We start from the raw sequence: 20199 nt of genomic DNA on the forward strand, positions 1-20199 counted from the left end.
AATACATAATGTTTATTTAGATTTGGATGACTTACCAACTTCACCATACTTTGAATAAAGAAAAGTTTACCTGTTGTTGTGTCGGTTACTATGTTATGCCCACATAACTTATTCTAGCTTCTGGACTGGCCAATTTATCCACTTTTCTCAAGCTACATTTTGACTTTCTTAATTGTTCACTTATCAACCCTGACTATTTTTATATGAGCATATATGTGTGTACATCTTATCCTATTCAGTCCATGTTTGTGGCATATTTTTGTGTGACTATAAATATTGATTAACGCTTGACTAAATGGAGTTGGCTCATATGCTTTCTCCACTGTCCGTCCTTTTGTTACGCTTTACTCTCTCCTCTTCGCTTCATTCGCTGCGATTATCTGATTGTCTGTTCCGATCAACGAGTGTACATAATATACATATTCAAAGCATCCATTCACATATTTGACTTATTTAATTCCGTTATTCATTATAACTCGATCTAAGTCAATAATTATATACGAGGATAATCAGAATGTATATTTCAATTCATCTTAAGTCAGATCTCGGGTCACTTAAGTTCTGAGTCTATCGAATACATCGTCTGACCTAACTGACGTTAAAATGAAGGGACCAACTAAACTGTGTAAAGTTGATTAATAACAAATTTTATTACATGTAAAACATACCGATTAACGCTAAAGTTTTGGGAAAATGTAAACATTAGAAAAACACATCAGTTGATCTACAATTTTAAACCTAATATACATGGCAATGAAAAACAATTTCTTCATTTTAAAATATCAAAAAAAACTTGACAAAATTCCACTTGACTACTAAATAGAAACATTTCATTATTAAATAGTAATGATCTAAGTTCTTCCCTTGAAATTAAAATCACAGATTATTTTGACAATGAGACATTTTATATTTATTTATAAAGAATGACAACATTTAAATACTCATAAAAATACTCTCACAATTCTAAACATTTCAACGTGTAACCATGTAACTAAGTACTGTAACCCATCTTTAAGAGTTATCATCATTACACGGTGCTGAGGAGTCCTATACTAGGATGAAACGGCTGTCTAGTGCTTCTAGGTTTTCCATGGCGGTCTAGCTTCATGCATTCAACTATTAAATTACTGAAATCTCCTCAACCCCTCACTCTTATTATAAAGTATAGTTTTCAAACATTTGATTTATAATACAGCGTGTTGTTCATCTGTATGTTTTATTAAATATCAACTTAAACAGAAATAAATTACACAATGAATACTATTATAGACATTTAACTAATTTTTTCCACAATTCTCAAATATTCCAACATCTTAAGTAAGATCATCTTACAGTTAGCGATTATATGTAATCATTATTCTACCCGCACTCATATAAGGTTTACAAATATACATATTTATAAATGTCACCTGAAATGTACATTATCACATATTGGAAATGAAATTGATGAAACTACTGATGACTGAAATCCATCAGCAATTGATCTAAAATGACGAAAATTCAACAAGACTCTAAAATTTTTGGTTTGATCTCATTTAAAGTTATAACTGCATATCCTGTTAGGATACCTAAATGATGATGAAATAATGATCTAATCCTTTGTCATTTGAAGTAATTTTTTTGTAATTTTTTGTCAATGTTTAAAATTATTCTCATATTGAGAAAATTCACTTTTAAATGGATTCGCAACTCAAACAATATGATCATTTTGAAATGGTATACTAGATGTAATATGTTGATTAATCAGTATCACATTTAAATATGAAATTACTTAGTTTAGTTAAAGGATGAATTATGTCACTATTGATACTGATTATTATATGACTTCATTTATTTATGACAGTAAAATTGATAACATTATAGAAACTTTGCTGAAATGAAACTTTGTTTTAAAATAAATACATAAATGATAAGTTTTGTCGATTGAACGCTACTTGTTATATCTAGTCGTCGCTGATTGTTTTATTGGAATCGCTTATCAATTATACTTGAAACGAGAGACCTCTGCAATTCCCACGACGTGAAAGTAAGAACACAAAAAAAACTGGTATAAGTGAAGATTTATTGATCTGAAACATGACGACGATGACGACACTAGTCGAAAATACACTCATTTATATATTGATTTGTAAACACATTTTGATTAATAATTAGGATTAAATCACATATATGAAAAATGCAGTTATAACAAGTCATGTGCTAAGCATAGTTCATGTCAATTCAATACAAGAATATTGTATATTATACAGAATATATCATACGGCGAAACAAAAACCAATAGTACATTGAATTAAAATGGAAGTAATGCTGACTTTTCTTCCTGTCGTATCGATAGAGAAACCAGAATACGTCATTTCTACTTGAAGTTTACGCTGATGACTTTGTTCATCAGAACAGTGATGGCTTTATGATTAAACCATTCAGTTCAGAGAACAAACCTCTATCGATATATGTATAAAACCGCTATTCGTTAAGGGTTATTAACAGAAGTCGAACTATTCCAGAAGCCAAATAAAAATGATTTGAACAACCGCCAATCATTGAATTCAAAAAAAAATAAACAATATATCTAAGTTAATGATATCTTTACTTCATCATTACTCAAAACATATTCTAGTTAATGAATTGTAATATTCCCTTTTCTATGTGAACTATGCAAATAAAACGCTTTTCAATTATCGCTACTTTTTTTTACAAGAAACGAGAACCAATATTGAAATGAGTCAGTCATTTCGAATTATTCTCTTTACCCTTTTATCCTTCTTAAGTATAGTGTTACATTTTAATTGTTTTGTTCAATTTCGTATACAGACAATGATCTTCTACATTTAATCAAATTTTAGTGAAAGTTCAAACATTCAGTTTACTAGGTTAATGGCTCTTGTTTTATTTATCAAAAGTATTTAAGATTCATTAGTTATCTCATTCTATAACATTTTTGATATGAGGGTGAATAAAACACTTGCACGAAACGGAAACTTCGTATTACAATGATCTAAATTGACATGTTTGCTTGTCATTGAATTTTTATCTAACTGATCACGATATTGTGAGATTCCTAGAATTTACAAAACAAAATCTGTTAATGTTAGACTTTTGAGGGAAATTAAAAGAAAAACATGTACCTGTATTTTGTACCGGTCGATGTTTTGATATTTGAATAAATTAATGAGTTTCCATAGATTAAATCTTATGCCTCTCAATGTTAATACAATGAACAATCAGACTTTGATGAATTTTATTTGGAAACCAATTGTTGAAAATAAAGCGTTATTGGTTATTATTCAATATTATGAGGTTTAGATTTTGACACTAACTTAACTTTAGTGTAAGCGACTCAACCTGAATAGGTTATTACAAATATCTCAATTATGTATTAAGCTTATGGTCAGTCGAATAGCTCAGAGGTTACAATCTTGACTGTGGCACAGAGTGATATATGTTCCAATTTTTAAGGATATACTAGTATCTTCAAAGTTGTTGATATGTTTTTCTGACTATTTTCGGATAAAAACTGCCTGTTCCATGTGTTTTATGTTCAGTGTCTTTGAAAATTCATCATCAGAACAACTTGCATCATATTTACATATTTTTGTCTGATGGTTATTTCGCGAATTTCATTCACGTATGATGCAAAATACTGTAGTTAGGGGTATTAGAAATTGCCTTCAACTTACAGATGTGCTCAGAGTAAAGAACATTTGACATCAGTTATCAATTAGATTATATCACCAACTGATATAAATCAAGAGACCAATATGAATCAGAAAGCACTGACACAGAGTTTTTATCTTAATTTCATATTCTTAATAAAATAATTATCTTATTCCACTAACCTTTCAGTACATTAGCATCTTTTGCTTTTTCATAATCTTAATTTTTATACTGTATCACTGCTTTCAAATTGTCTAGCAAATCCATGAAACCTACATTGTAGATGATGACTATGCAGTGACAAGTAAGTGAATTCATAATGGAATTCTGGAAATTCTATTGAGAAGTTGAGGAGTGTTGATTTGGTAAAAAAAGACTAAACAACGTTTCATTTGCTTCAATATATAAAGATCATTGTACAATGAGAATTGACTAACTTAAATAAATCCGGTTTAACTATTTGATGATAATAGGCTCCTTGAATATCTAGATACTTAGATTTGAACCCGAATGTGGTAATAGATGCACAGTAATGAATATTCATAAAGCCTCAGGAAACCCAAAATTACTTTACAATAAAAAGTGCTCAGAAGCATTAGTAACCTAAATTCATTCTAATTTCATACAGAATTTAAATATCAATTATACAATTTAACTAGACTGTAAATGTTTATGAAATTTCAAGAGTTGAGGTCATGAGTCAATTGAAGTTAGATCACCATAGAAAACTTGGAAGCACTGGACGGCCGTTTCGTCTTATTGTGGGACTCCTCAGCAATGCGCGCCCACGACCCCTTCCGCTGGATTCGAACCAAGGACCTATCAGTCTCGGGCCGGGGTCTTAACCAACTAGACCACTGAGCCGGCATCCAACGGTATTAATGTCTAACTTCAACTAATCCACTAATCCACATCCACCATTCTCATCAGTGATTTACTACCTCACAACTGACCCGGTTGTTCTTCATTCAATATATGTATATCTCATAAAATTTAAATAAACTCAATAAAACATTTGTAAATGTAAACTTGTTCAAAGGATAGTACTTTTCATTAGTTCTAATAAGAATCTATCTTTAAAATAAACAAAGATTTATTACATTATACAATGAATATTTTTGTCCTACATCTAGTTTTCAATTAGTCCTTACGTGATCTACATCTTAAAAATAAAAATAATTTTTTAGAACTAAAATCCATATTTCACTAATAATAGATGACATGAGATAGGTAATTATTTTACTATTTGTAAGTGAATGACAGTAAATTATATTTATTATTATTATTAAAGGAATAAAATCATATTCGAATTATTATTTGCACTTTAAGTGTAAGATATTGAATGGTAATATCTAATGTATAAAAGTAATTTACAAGTTAGTAAGTTTATTGTGTAGACTAATTATCACTGGATGTATTTTCTCAAATAATCTTACTTTCTACTTAAATACTTAAATACCATTGGATGCCGGATAGTTCAGTGGTCTAGAGGTGAAGCACTCGAGTGCAAGACTGAAATCCCTGGGTTCGAATCACGAAAGAGGGATCGTGAATTCGCACTGCTGAAGAGTCTCACAATAGGACGAAACGGCTATCCAGTGTCTACAAGTTTTTAATGGTGGTTTCACATCAATCGGTTCAGGCTATTACTTATTTTATTCATTAGAGAGTCAGTTGTTTTAATATTGTTTAATGTTTGAATTATGTAAATTTGAATAATTTATTTAGTTATTGCGATAAATAGGTGTGTTTTAATCTGTACCAGTGATTGATATTGGTTTGTTAAAAAAAACAGTGGAAAATTTTATCTAAGAAATTTCTTAGAATATTTCAGCGGATCCTCCAATTTACATAATTTCGATAGTCATTATCTTGTTTGAAGTGTCTTTTTGAACATTTATGAAAATTAGCATTATGTCTGAGAAAAAACTGATTTGTTCACTCATGTTAACAAAAATGGATTCTGTCTAACAATTTGAATAAATGAATGGAATATATTCTTTGTTCATATATTTGTGTTTACTAATGATGGACATTTTTAATTTGTTTGTTTTTTCAAATCTCAGCCTTCTTATCACTGTGGTCATTTTATCAAGGAGCATCATTGTATTTATGTCCAACAATTTTGTAATCATTAAATGCTTTATGCTTTGTTAACATGTTTAATATAATAAGCAAATAAATGAGTCGGATCATAAAGCTTCAAGTCTATTGGTTCATCAAGAACCTACGAACACCAAACCGTTTAATTATTAATGAATTTTAATCATGTATGTTTTGCGCTAAATGTTTCATGTTAAACCATATCATATTATGAGATGGTGGATATTTGTAGCTCAGGTGAATGATTTTGAAGGAGTTCTGTTCTCTGATCTGGATGGTTTGGTTGTGGAGATTTCATCTTTCTATCTTCTCATATCTGTTCATTGGAGAATTACTTCAGTAATTCAAACTTGTGGGTAACTATCACTCGGTCATTATCAGTCAGATAATTGACCTCACATGCCTCATGATTCAAAAAAATTCTCGTCCATCATAATGATGTTAGTAGCTTACTGTTAGCTATTTCTTTAAAAAAAATATATATCAAATATTCTTAATATTCTATTGTCTCAGTATTTATTTACTTGTTTATCTATCAAACTAAATAAAAAGGGTAACTATTTGCTTTGTGTAATATGAATGATACTAAACTTCAAAGTAAAGTGAGATATTCACATTTTATTGATCTTTTTCATCAAAATATAAATAATCTAAACATTTCAACAACAAGAAGATACTGAAAATATTATAAATGACAAGAGAATGAACATTCTCACTAAGCAATTCAATATTCTCCTGCTTACTATCATCACCATCATAAACAAGCAGTTTTACGTATATACGAAAAAATAAACAACAACAATGTAACAGAAGAGAAAAATAAAAGATAAATTCATGTTTTCCTATAATTAACAAAATTAATTCTACAAAGAGATCAGAAACAATTTTGAGTATGAAACTTTATAATGTAGAAATTAATAAATAATAATAGTCATTTTGATTTCTTATTCAATGCTAGGTTTGAAGCTATCACGAGTTCACTTAATCGGCGAACGAGAACAAAGACTCAATGACCAAAAACTAGTAAGCGTCCCAGCCCCGCTAACTAGAGGGAGAAGTCCAAGCTTGGAATGGGAGGTATATTCTGCAAAACAGCCAGAAACGAACGATAACAACAAACACAATTCAAAACGTATATATACAGTGCAAAAACGTTCTTGGGGAGAGTTACCAAACAGCATAGTAAAAGACGCAACGGACCAGTAGGATTTAAGATATTTCCCAGTAGGAAATACGACATGAAGGTGACAGAGTGCCTTTGGCGCGAAAACAAAGAAATTCAAATTTTCTAAAAAAAATTACAAAATTAGGTCCTTTCCCAAGTGAGTTCTGGGGATCTAACGTCCTCAACATTTAACCTATTGAATACATTTAATATTGGATTAATTTCACAGAAAAACAGATGACTATGTATGCATATTATTATTATTATTATTATTATTATTATTGGCTTTATTCAATATTATATTCTTGGTACAATATAGAATTCTCAGCACAAAGTATTTCAACAAGTTTCATTTGTTTATTTCTTGATCGACCCTTGTGATAAATATTGAGTGGTCGCCAGTTAGATGTTAGCTCTTGAGGAATCAACATCTGATTAATGTATATTTTTTTGGATGGATATTGCTAGCAACCACGATTTCTCTGATTGGGTTCTTTTGTGGCTTGTAGAGCGAAATGTCGTTAACTTTTCGCAAACGCACCTAAATTGGTTATGTCAGTTGTAGGCATAATGATGTGTTAAAACAAACAAGAAAACTTGTTGAAATATCTAGATGGCAGGAACAGATAGCTCAGATATTCAAGCAGGCCACCTTGGTATATGAAATGCATGAGTTAATATTATAATATTGCTAACACACAACTCATTTCTGTTTGAACAATTAATAAATAGCATGAATTCAAGTATTATTTTAAGAATAGAGTGTAAAGTTGGCTGGCAAATTGATTACTCAGCCTGGGAGTATTTTTACCTTTGACATCTAACAGTTTATACGTAATCATTTCAAGTTGAGAATAATGGATGAAGTAACTCGTATCTATTGTTATAAATTGATCAAGGTTAAAAGTACTGACTGTTAACATTTCAAAATACATAGGATCTGTTTAATACCATCGAATATGTTAATAAACTGTCAAAACATTATATATATTACTATCAATAAATACGTCCAAGTTATTTATATGTTGACAGCCTTCAATTATTCATCAAATCATATTAAGGTTTAAATAGAAGTTAGACATTAAGACCGTTGGATGGCGGCCGGTTCAGTGCTCTAGTAGTAAAGCGTCCACGCCCGAGACTGAATGTCCTGGGTTCGAATCTCGTGAACGGTGTCGTGAATGCGCATTGCTGAGAAGTTCCGCACTAGGATGAGATGGCCATCTAATGCTTTCAGATTTTCCATGGTGGTCTAGCTTTGATTGATTCATGAATTCAACTAATAAATTAATATTCTGTTTCTCTAGGCTTTTACGCTAATCATAATTAAATAGCTCTCTAGTTTACTTACTTACTTACTTACTTACGCCTGTTACTCCTCGTGAAGGAGCATAGGCCGCTCACCAGCATTCTCCATCCAACCCTGTCCTGGGCAATCCTTTCTAGCTCCGTCCAGTTGTAATTCATCCTTTTCATATCTGCTTCTATTATCCGACGCAATGTGTTCTTTGGCCTTCCTCTTTTTCGCTTCCCTTCAGGATTCCAAGTTAGGGCTTGCTTCGTGATGCAGTTTGACGATTTGCGTAATGTATGTCCTATCCATTTCCATCGTCTTTTCCTAATTTCTTCTTCAGCTGGAAGTTGGTTTGTTCTCTCCCACAGAAGGCTGTTGCTGATGGTATCCGGCCAATGGATGTTGAGTATCTTGCGAAGACAGCTATTTATAAATACTTGTACTTTCTTGATTGTGGTTGTTGTAGTTCTCCAAGTTTCAGCTCCATACAGTAGAACTGTGTTGACGTTCGTATTGAAGATTCTCACTTTGATATTGGTTGAAAGTTGTTTTGAGTTCCATATGTTCTAGTTTAATAAAACGTAATGATTTTTGAACTGTATTTATAACGTTTTGTATATTATACATCTTATTCAGAAGTAATATTTGATCATATTGTCAAATATCTGATAATGAAAATTACTCAAATGGAAAAATTGATACTAACTGTAATTGATAGACGATTAAATAGGTTAGTTTAACAGACAAAATTGGACGTTATGAATTATTTATACACCCGCGTAATTATTTTAATTTCAATGTAATTTGAAAAGTATCAAAGACTAATGTAATTAAATTTTCTAGTAAATAAACTTAATTATTTTGTATTTTATTCTACAAGCGTTTTGAATTAACCACAATCAAACATGGTGACGTAATCATTCTTCAAACAATATTTAAAACGTGAAAATCTGAATAATAATTAATGTCAGAAAGGGTTTTGTGGAGATTTTAGAAATTTCACTGGTTAAACTCATGGGTTAATTGAAGCTAGACCACCGTGGAAAACCTCGAAGCACTGGACGGCCGTTTCGTCCCAGTATGGGACGATCCCGCCCCCGGCGAGATTCGAATCCAGGACCTAGCAGCCTCGCGCCAGGCGTTGAACCAACTAGACCATTGAGCTGGCATCCAACGGTGTTTATGTTTAACTTCAACCAATCCATGAAGTTGCGCCACTGTACACCATTGTCTTCAGTGAGTTGATATCTCACAACCGACCTGGTTGAACTCCACAGGTAACGGCTTCTCACTAGAACTCCAGGTTTTCCATGGTGGTCTAGCTTCAATTGACTCATGATTTTAACCAGTAATAATTAATGGTCAATTATTTAATAATATGTGATTTTTCTCGTACATAACAAGCAACATCAATTATACTTTTTAGACTGATATAAGGTTCTGAAAATATAGAAACTATAGGACTTATTTACCTTTTAGGAGTTGGTGAAAACTATTTGTAGCTAAGGAGGTTGGTTTTGGTGAAACTGCTTTCTTTGCATTGAGTAGTTTAATTAAGTGTCCAGTAGCTATAAGCTAAATTGTTGTCACACGCTTTTTATTTTAACCACTTGTATTTCAATAAATGTTATTTTAATAAAAGTTCCACTAACAGCTTTGTTTAAACATCTCATTTCCCACGAAATTGGTTCCTTAATGATTCTGAACAAACCATGGATAGTAATATTTGAAAATTTTCATTTCAGTGATGCAAACACTAAACATTCCTCATTATGAATCGACCATCCAATATTATTTTACCTATACTTTCGACTACAATCCCTCTACATCGTTTGATCAATTGTTTTTGTGGGCTTTTCCAACTGATAAATATACAGTGGACAGATGTTTCGTCCTTGTATAAGACTCCTTAATAGTTAGCGTCCATAACTCGACTGATGGCTGAAACTTGGATCTTAGTCAGTTGATTGGAGTTAGACAAAGACACTATCGAATTCCAGTTTAGTGACATTGAAGTTAACTGCTCACTGTGAGGCCGAGAATCCGATCTGCAGTGAATTCTCAGATGCGCACAATCTCCAAAAATATTTTATACTGATTTGAATGAGAATCGAGCTTAATTAAGTTTAGCAACAAATATTATTTTCTTTGGTTTATGACTTTGAATTTTGGTATCACTGCAATGAAAAGCTTCAGTGTTACTAAATAAAGCTGTCATATATCTGTTCTGTAATCAAATCAGGATATTTAAAGTTAATGAAAGTCTTTCAAAAGAAGAAATAATAAACCAATTTTATTCGATTTGTCTCATTTTTTTATTCGTTTCTCCTAACTTTTAACACCAACATAACAAACTATAAGTAAGTTATCCCTAGTAAATCATGCATTATTGTGGCGAACGAGAACACAGTTGGAGACAAATTTACAGAACATCTAAATAAAATCTGAGAACCATATAGGAAATTCTTCATTTTCAAAATATTAATCAATCGTCTCACAGTTCATTGACCCTTCATTTCCATATCAACCGTTCTTTGTTCTAGTTCTCATTTGTTTAATATTTTTTAACTTTTCGCCTTCAGGTAATTCACTTTCGATTACTGATACATACTACTTATGTCTGTCGATATCAGTAGCACACATCATATTATGATTATGTTAAGATATTTTTATTATTATTTTATGAGATCTATATGTAGTTTCAATATAATATTAATTTATTTTATTCTGCATAGTATGATTTTCGTTTTATTTAAATAAAAAAAGTATCTTTCAACAATTGAGATCATGAATCAATGAATCTAGACCACCATGGGAAACCTGGAAGCACTTGACGGCCGTTTCGTCCTATTGTGTGACTCTTCAGCAGTGCACATCTACTGGGATCAATAAAATGCATTTACCCACTGTATACAATCAAAATTTCATATGATATTCAAATATAGAAATTGTTCATAAAACAATGAGATATTTGATTAGGACAAATGAAACAAAAGAAGAGAACAAATCAAACAAATTGAGTTTCTTTTCTATTCTTTTCACTTCACTTCTTACTAAACTTGTTTGTCATTTCTTTATTTACAAGTTTTTGTTTCTTAATGTGTTTTTTTCTTTTTGGTAAAAAGAATATTGACAAACTAACATTAAATCATGCTTTGTAAACTGTAGTCAATTATGGATACTTTGTTTAATGAAGTAAAACAAGACCATTTATATAAGCAGTAATTCATATGTTTATTTAATTTATTTAAATACTTTAATCTTTTTTGGTTGAGTGCATGAAATCTATTATCAGTATAATATGTGTAACAAAATCACTAAATTATTACACATCAGTGATAATTGTAATCTATATTTATCAGAGATTGAGGTGAATAAAGGCAAATATAAAAACTTGATAGCACTGGACAATTTTATTTAAGTATAGAACTTCATATCATTGCAAATCTGTCATGTCACAAGAGGTCGAACCCCTGACGATCAGCTCTCTATGAACAATATTAAATCAGGTTCAGAGTGTATACGGTTTTAGCTTCATTAAACTCGTGATTAGGTGCAATGATAACTACTGCATTTTCGACAAGTAAAAGGGAGATGAAATAATTAAAAAGAAGCTATTTAATTTTATTGTTCCGGTAAATCTTCTGGCTTTGCATATTTGAGATGTTCCTTACATAATAGTTTTCTTTCTGAAATAAAAATGCAGCTGAATCTATGTGTATAAAATTGAAAAACAGATTATAGGAAACCTGTACAACATCAAAAACACAAAACTATCTCGCAAATGGTTATCACTCATATCAATATTTAATGATCCATTATTTTCGTTTATTTATTCAATTTGTCAACGTTCATTAACTAATGACATTAGATCTCATCGAGCTGTATTATGACTTAGTCAAAACTGAATGTATTGATCGCTAGATTTTGGCTTACTAATGCAAAGCTAACTCATTTACCAAGAAATATTAAGATTTTCGGTTTTATCTCAAGGAAGATTATAGATTAGCGTGATTAGAGAAGTCATATGCTCAACAAAAAAACATTTCTCCAGTATTTCCTGGTTTTACAAAGATGTCTAAATAGATATTTTTCTATGAAAAAACAAAAGATTTCTCCTAGTCTCCAGAATCTCCTTAATTAAACTGACTATAAAGGAGAAGATAAGGAATAAACGTTAGGACTTCTGTAACATCACATTTCTTTCTATTTATAAATTGTTTATCTCTTATTAAATTTCTGACAACCATATTGCTTATCAGTCGCAAATGCATTGAGATTTCACACACACACACAGATCCAAATGTTAACCTTACTTTATTCTAGCGCTAAAAACATCTTTTTTTATTCTTACCCATAGATATATGTAAAATATACAAATTCGATAGCACACAAACTATTGTGTAACGATTATATATTATGCACATGAATACATTATGATAAACATGCAAATATTGTCACGACATTAATTTTCTAAACACTCTGATTTCTAATAATAATACGTCTAATAAGTTGAAACTTGAATGAACAGCTTTAAATTTTTGAGTTTACATTTTTCCTCATACAAAGTAGTATTGTGGTGAACAAGAACACGAAAGGGGGCAATCGAATGTATTTGAACACGAAAATACAAAATATCTCACTGAAATCTGAGAACCATATAGTAAATAGTTAATTTCCAATATATCAATCAATTGTCTGAAACTTGACTGTTTCTTTTTGAAAATCTCAGTACATCGTTTCAGATTTCACTGCTTGCTCATTTGCATACAAATTGCTTTCCGTTCCCATTATTTACTTCTCGATCGTCTACTGAAAAATATTCTATTCCTGACCATCGTTATAAACTACTTATTTGGACATAAGTAACTCACAGCACAGTATGATGTACAGGAAAGCAGTAAACGAAATACATACATATCGGTTTATTTCATATCCTTAATAATTTAGACACTATCTCTTAAAATTAATTCTCAAAAATACTTTTTTTCCCTCTCTCTCTCTCTTTTTTTCCGAATTCACATTTAATCAGCACGTTTAATGTAGGCGTTAAATAAATAAATTATTCCCGAATGTGTTGATTGTTTAAGAAAAAATTTTTTTTTCTACTTATTACTGAAAAATGGAACTAAGTCAACCTTTTTTTGTTGTTGTTGCCTATCTAACTAATTCTGTTGTGTAGGTGGAGAAAAAATATGAACTTTAAGTAGATAAAGTGAATTAGTTATACAATGAAGATTGTTCGTTTTTTTTTTTAAAAAAGACAAATAAACCTTGGAAAATAAGAATTAACTATTCAAATAATTTTTATTTTGATGAATTTGATAAAAAGCGACTTATCTGAATTTTGTAGGCTAATGTTTAGTGTAGTGAATGAGAACACAAATGGAGACAATCGAACGTGTTTCAACACAAAAGTACAGATTCTATTATTAAAATCAGAAAACTATACAGAAATTGCTTCATTTGTAAAATGACACTCAATTGTTTCAAACATGACTGTTCCTTTTGCAAAATGTCAATCAATCATCTCATTGTTCTTTAGTTTCCACACTAAACATTCTTTGTTCTTCTTCTCTTTTCTTCGATCTTCCTAACCTTCTGTCGTCAGATATTTCACTTTCGATGGATGATACAAACTACTTATATCTGACAACATCAATAGCAAACACAACAACAGATAGAAATAAATGAACATTTACAAAATAAAACTTTGCAAAGTATTATGAATTTTTTTTTAAATTCATAGTTAGTTGCAAATGCAAGTGTTAATTATTACTTTTGATTGTACAGTTAAATAGGTTACAAATCAGTTGATACAGGATAGATGAAAATCAAACTTTGGTTTAATTAATCCAATAAAATTATCATAAAAGCTTTATTCGATGCATCATTACATGATTTAGAGTCGAAATTCACTTCTTGAATTAAAGTCTTTCGTTGGAATTACATTGCAAAGAACTAAAGACAATATCTTGTCATTTGGTTTATAGTGATATCAATCTATTTTTAACAAACCGCAATGTATTCAGTAGATTTGATATCACAGAGCACTCTGTAAATTCTGAGATTTGAAGGTAAATTGTGAAAGCTTTGAGTTGGAACTCAGTAGACATTTGTCTAGGAGGCATGTTTGTGATCTTAAGGGAATCGGTGTTATCTTCGGTATTCGAACTCACAAATGAGGGAATTGGAATCAGCTATTTTAATCAAAAAATGGTTTCTGTTTGATGCATATGTTTAGATTAATGGATTCAGGATCATTCAGTCAATAACAACGTAGAACTTCGTATGTACGTACATCAGTTCGAGTTGCCATTCAGAATAGTTATTTTCTACGGTTTATTTGCATATATATGCATTCTTGTCAAAAAACAAACCATATAAGTATGTTGTTGTTCATACATATTACCTGTATTATAATTGTTATGTGTCACTTATGATACCTAATGTATTAATTTATATGACTAATTAAAGTTATCATTGAACTAGATTTATGATATCATTTTAGTCAAAAAAATGACCATACTCAAACAAGAAATATATTTGTTTCCTTAACTAAAATGTATGAAAATATAATTGGTAAGTAAACAAAATAAAACTTTTCTATACAATTAACCATTTATAAAAGGCCATATAGTCCGTAGTAAATAATATATGTGAGGTCATTTTTCGAGTCCTACTGATTTGTATGAAAGTTAAAAGAAATATTTAGTGACCATTATGAAGTTAAAAATCCTATCAACAAGGAGTTACATGGAACTGTAATAAAATATAAAATGTCATTTTCATTTCAATATACATACTATACCATTTTATTTAATTCTTTAGAGACAATTAGTAGGTAGGGTCTTATGTACGTTAAGCGCTACCTAGCAATAATCAACGAAGTATCAATACTAAGATTAGATTTCATGATATCAAATAAATTGAGGGTTGATAAGGAAGTTAATAACAAATTAGTATTATATATTTAATCTCACATTGAGTAGGAAATTGAATTTTTAACATCTCGTGACAGAGTGGAAGTGTGATGTGTGCTATCAATGTCGACAGATATAAGTAGGTTAGGAAGATCGAAGAAAAGAGAAGAAGAACAAAGAATGATTAGTGTGGAAACTAAAGAACAATGAGATGATTGATTGACATTTTTCAGAAGGAACAGTCATGTTTGAAACAATTGAGTGACATTTTACAAATGAACAATTTCCTGTATAGTTTTCTGGTTTTGATAAGAGAATCTGTACTTTTGTGTTGAAACACGTTCTGGTGTCTCTTTTTGTGTTCTTGTTCACCACAGTAGCCATTTCTTTAAAATAAATAAACAATATTACTGAATAAATATACGTTTATGTAGCACAAAGGGAACAAAGTAGAATATTTTTAGTTATATATGCTTACATGTAGTCAAGGGAAAAGTGAAATGCTTTTGTTATTAAAGATCTCATGATTGAAGCAGTTTGATAGATCCGTGTCTGGGGCAATAAGTGTAACTTCATAATCCACAAGGAGCAATAATTTATTTTTAGATAAGCACACATTCTACGTTCATGACATTTTACTGATACATTGCATCTGAACAGTATCTAACATGATCTATCGAAACGTTGAGTCATGACTAAGTTGTGAACTGTTAGATAGAGTTTGATCAGTACTGTTAATTAAACAGTATGACACTGTTTATTACTCCGTGGCCAATTATTCAATTTTATTTTTGTCTGTAAACAATCATATTGATGGCAGGCGAAAATAACATTATATATGTATATTTTCTGTTCAAACTGAAATATATTTCACTGATTGAAATCATGAGTCAATTGAAGCTAGACCACCATGGAAAACCTGGAAGCACTGGACAGCCGTTTCGTCCTAGTATGGGACTTCCCAGGACGAAACGTCCGTCCAGTGCTTCCAGGTTTTCCATGGTGGTCTAGCTTCAATTTACTCATGATTTCAGTCAGTGAAATTTCTAAAATCTCCACAAAACCCCTTCTGATATATATTTCATCAATCTAAGTTGTTATTGAGGTCAAACTATTTGACGTGCTAACCTATGTAATCATATATATTAATAGCTTATTTCTATGAGTAAAACAAGCCATCATGGTTTATTGTAATAGTATTTTGTATAACTGAATTGTATTTTTAAGAAAGATAATATTATTGATATGTCATTGTGATTCTATTGATAATTTTAGTAAAAGTGAAATAAAAAGCAATTTTTTAGCAACCCATACCGTTTAATATTTGTTCTTAATCCCGACTATTGTCATTTCATATTTTTACCGAAGCAGAAAATCAAAATCCAATAGGATACTTAACATTTGGATCTCTGTGTGTGAAATTCCAATGCATTTGCGACTGATAAGCAATATGGTTGTCAGAAATTTAATAAGAGATAAACAATTTATAAATAGAAAGAAATGTGATGTTACAGAAGTTCTAACGTTTATTCTTTATCTTCTCCTTTATAGTCAGTTTAATTAAGGAGATTCTGGAGACTAGGAGAAATCTTTTGTTTTTTCATAGAAAAATATCTATTTAGAAATCTTTGTAAAATCAGGAAATACTGGAGAAATGTTTTTTTGTTGAGCATATGACTTCTCTAATCACGCTAATCTATAATCTTCCTTGAGATAAAACCGAAAATCTTAATATTTCTTGGTAAATGAGTTAGCTTTGCATTAGTAAGCCAAAATCTAGCGATCAATACATTCAGTTTTGACTAAGTCATAATACAGCTCGATGAGATCTAATGTCATTAGTTAATGAACGTTGACAAATTGAATAAATAAACGAAAATAATGGATCATTAAATATTGATATGAGTGATAACCATTTGCGAGATAGTTTTGTGTTTTTGATGTTGTACAGGTTTCCTATAATCTGTTTTTTAATGATACGATGAAGTGTCCTCGACTATGAACTTATTGAAAAAATGAGAATTACTTAAGCTCTTCAGGGGTCCAAACTTATAACAAGCAAGGGATTATATACATGTTGATATATCACTTTAAGTATGTTAGCAACAAAATTTTTGGTTAAAAAAGAGCACGACTGCTAGGTCTTATTGCTGAACAAAACTAGTTATTCAAACACATCGGTTAATATTCCTTCTCAATAAAAATTTATATTGAAGCGGTATGTATCAAATTCTTTGATGGTGGGTTAGAATTTTATTCACTCCCGCTGACAGTGCTTCATAATCAGTTTGCTTATCATTATCTTCAGTTTTTTGAATCCCTACAGCAAGTTTACCAGCGTTTGTTAATTTAAGGGGTTTAAAATATACAGAAAAAAAGTAAAATGACGATACTTAAATTATATCGCTGATGACCAGAGCATCAATACACCAACATGTGAATCAAATATAAATATATATTTTGTGATTTGACAGTAAAGTTAAATAACCACTTGTTATAACCGAACGAAAAGTGATAAGGCTCTGAGGAAAGGAGTGAGAAGTGTAGGTGAGGGTTCACTGTGCATTACAACCAAATGAAAAATCGGTCCGACCCTTGATTTAAAAAACACTAGGCTATACATCATTTACATATCTTCTTGATATTGACATCTTACATATTTATATACGTTAATAACTAAGAACATATGTATGGTATAAAACACCAATAGAATTTACTAGTCAGTAATATAATAATTTATAGATAACTATCTTTAAACGCCCAGTTTATTTATAATTTTATAAATAATTCATTCAAAGATTGATTGATTACAGAAAATGGAATAGAAGTGGTGAGTATATCTTAAAATAAGAAATCTCAATGGCTGATAAAATGGTAACAACTTCATGTCTTTTATGGAAAAGCTTATCATCAAAATACATTAACAATTACAAAAAAAAATATTGAACAATCAATTTATATTTTACTAGTAATATTAATTACAATTTGAACATTTAGTTAAGCATTACCACTGTTGGATACTGATTCAATGGTCTAGAGATGAAGTGTTTGTGCATGAAACTGAAGGTCCTAGGTTCGAGTCTTACATTTAGGATCGTAGATGCACACTACTGAGAAGTATCATACTTTGAATAAAATGTTCATCCAATATTTCCAAGTTCTCATTGATGGTCTAGCTTAGTAAAAACTCATGAATTAAATTTCATTGAAAATACACATACAAAATTTGTATAAACAAACAAAAAAATATACTTCAGACTTACTTAATTAAGAGAAAATTTCGAAATGGTATTGACGAATTAGACTATTTGCCAAATTCATTCAACATGATTTACTTTTTGATTATGAACTGTTAAAGTTAAAATAATATTGCTATTATGTAATGAAATAATAAGTAATAACAAGTATCAATAATAATAATAATAATAATAAGAATGTGTTATGTAATATATAAATGAACTGTAATTCAATAAAATTGATCTCTGTCTAAATGATTCAGTTGTTATTCTTAATTATTTTTTTTAATTTTTTTTTAATCAAATTCTTCTGGGAACTATTTATTTCAATAACATTTTTCTGCCTTCAAAGCTGTATACATTGTGTACTGTTTATTTTTTTCTTACATGAATTGTAGAAAGTTGTATTCATCATAGAATAAAGTAGATGAACAGTTACAGTAATATAATTGCCTTCTTCTTAAATGAATGCATTCAAGATTACTATTATTATTATTATTATTATTAGTAGTAGTAGTAGTAGTAGTAGTAGTAACAGTAGTAGTAGTAGTTTTATCGATATTAATTAATTCCTTTTATCAATGACCATGAGATTGTTTTGTATCAAAAAGGAAAAAAAAGAAGTTTTCGAAATGACTTTAATAAATTAATATAAAATGTTGTTAAATTAAAAATAAATGGATACTAAATTCATTTAAATACTCTAAAATGTATATCTGTTGTGTGTGTGTGTGAGTGTGAGTGAGGATATATATGTATGTTTGTGTGTTTGTACACGTTGTTCTACTGATCTATCAACTGTAAAATAGTATTTGAGTGAATACACAGATACAATGGAATATAGGCATACAACATACAATTTATATTGAATATAAATATATGTAAAGACAAAAAATTGTCAATTTTCTTTTTCATTTATAGGTGAAACGTTTATGGAAGAGAAAGTAGCATTTTATCTGAAGTAGCACAGACATGTGAGTAGTATTACCAAATCAACGGAGGGGTGGAATAGTAATAGAATATATATATATATATATGGAAAGCTGTTCAGATGATCAAAGTTACATTAACAATAAATAAAGATATCCACCAGACTACTACAATGAATTCACTTAAAATATTACTAAATCTACTTATTTTTTCTATGTAAAAAATAACAATGAACAGATTAAGATAACTGTTTCTATATACTGTGTTTATAATATTTTATTTAGTGCTGATTAATGTAATTTGAAGGAAGTATTTGATATGCATTAAAACTTAGGAAGTAATTTATAACTGTTTAGTGTTATTTTAGAATTACTTGATAGTGCTCAATTATAATGTTTGATTAATACAAGCAGTGATTTACTTTACATCCGAAATGAAACAATTGACTAAAGAATTATGTTTTTTTATGTTAGATGTAGAATATATATATCAATGATCAAAGTGGAGAAAAGTCACTGAATAATGTAAACTGGTTAGAACTAGTAGTTAAAATTACTGAGTTTTGATTCACTGATTTAAGGCTCAAAGGCTCATCGTAAACCCTTTAGTTTTTGAGTTTGATATCTGATAAAGTCGTGGCTGAGGATTACTATACTTGAACGAAATATCTGTCTAATATGTCTTCGTTTTCAATATTTACTAAACATTAGGGTTAGTGAACATGTACCCAAATGACTGAAGAAACAAATACAATCAAATGGCCCAGAGGATAAACATCCATTATCCTCTATTGCTAAACATATAAGTGAAAGACGTCATAAGATTGATCTAAACTCGGCTTTTGTCATTTTGTGTAAAAGTGTAAAAAGGGCGTATACTAAGGTTTATTGAAGC

The 20199-nt window shown here is 30.0% G+C and overlaps 1 protein-coding gene across 1 annotated transcript in view; it reads right to left on the reverse strand.

Moving 5' to 3' along the window:
* DIRAS2 (GTP-binding protein Di-Ras2) overlaps positions 1–19044 on the reverse strand; it is a 37397-nt gene extending 18353 nt beyond the window's left edge. Inside the window, exon 1 of the mRNA XM_012940846.3 lies at positions 18403–19044. The gene's annotated coding sequence lies outside the window, so the exon portion shown is untranslated. The remainder of the gene's footprint in view (positions 1–18402) is intronic.
* Between the last annotated feature and the right edge of the window lie 1155 nt (positions 19045–20199).

The sequence above is a fragment of the Schistosoma haematobium genome, chromosome ZW, assembly GCF_000699445.3.
Source record: "Schistosoma haematobium chromosome ZW, whole genome shotgun sequence".
Taxonomy (NCBI): domain Eukaryota; kingdom Metazoa; phylum Platyhelminthes; class Trematoda; order Strigeidida; family Schistosomatidae; genus Schistosoma; species Schistosoma haematobium.